Here is a 1,389-nt window from a genome sequence, read left to right on the forward strand (position 1 = left end):
AGAAGAAGAAGAAGAAGAAGAAGAAGAAGAAGAAGAAGAAGAAGAAGGAGAAGAAGAAGGAGGAGGAGGAGGAAGAGGAGGAGGAAGAGGAGGAGGAGGAGGAGGAGGAGAAGCAGCAGAAGCAGCAGCAGAAGAAGAAGAAGAAGAAGAAGAAGAAGCAGCAGCAGAAGCAGAAGAAGCAGAAGAAGAAGGAGGAGGAGAAGGAGAAGAAGGAGAAGAAGCAGAAGCAGAAGAAGAAGGAGGTTTCTTGTTTACCCTCTCTTCTTACGCACACTCCAACCCTGGTTAGAAGCCTGACATTCCTACATTTTAAGCTATGGTCCAGAAGTACAAATCCTTTTCTTAGATATGATTTCTTTAATCAGCTGTTCATGTCCAAAATCTGTCCTTCTGTTAAGAAATTGTTGCTTTCAAATGATGACAGTGACGAAAATACCACCTGTGCCATTTAAGATTTTCAGTTTCTAGCACAAGACTTTGTAATCTTTAAAAATGCTTTCTAGATTCCTTCTGGCAGTATCATTTGTGCCCATGTGAATAATAAAAAGTCACTTGTAGTCATTGAGTTTGACAAGCCTTGGGAGATTCTCTGTCATCTCATGAAAACACACCCCAGAAAGGCAGCAGACCTTTTCATTGCCATTATCAGGTCAACAAATAGTTGCCTCAGTCTCCTCCAGCAGGGAATCACCAAGTGTATATGCTGTTATTACTGCCTCTTCTTCCTCTGATGTTTCCTGGCAGATCTTCCACCTGAAATCACCTGTGGAGCCCCATCATCCTGGCATGAAAGACAGGAAGCAATGTCTTCCTTGGAGAGTACATGCAGCTCCCTTCTAATTGGGAAGAGCCTCATATATATTTCTTAGTTTCAACTGGTTAGTGGTAACTCTCTTCTCATCAATGTCACCTTCAGGAAGTTCCATGAAATTCTGGTCCTTTCTTTTCTTGCCTTTCACATTGGGCTTTTCCCCATTTTTATTTGTTTGTTTTAAGGAACAGAATGCTTCCTGGTGATCTGGAGAGTTAAAAGGTATTTCTCAAGTCCCTTTACTTTCTTTTTTAGGAGAGAAATCAGCCTGAGCTTTGAATTTAAACAATAGTCATTTGGCCACTGATTGCAGAAACATTGCATCTTCTTCTCTATGTAACTAGCTGAAAAATCTCTGCTTGGAGGGAGAGATTCCATGAGAAGTAGAAAAAAAAAGTGTTTTTTTTTTTAAGAAGTGTTTCAATAAAAGGTTTATTTGTTCATTTGTTCATGTTTAAATCATCACCTGGTGACCAACTTTCTGGCTTACAAGCCCCTCTAAGCTAGTCCTGGGATGATAGAAATGCAGATCATTGCATTTGTTCCTATTGGTTTGGGAGTAGGAGGATAACTTTCTG

This window comes from Vombatus ursinus, unplaced genomic scaffold (assembly GCF_900497805.2).
Source record: "Vombatus ursinus unplaced genomic scaffold, bare-nosed wombat genome assembly UNPS02014786.1, whole genome shotgun sequence".
NCBI classification, from domain to species: Eukaryota; Metazoa; Chordata; class Mammalia; order Diprotodontia; family Vombatidae; genus Vombatus; species Vombatus ursinus.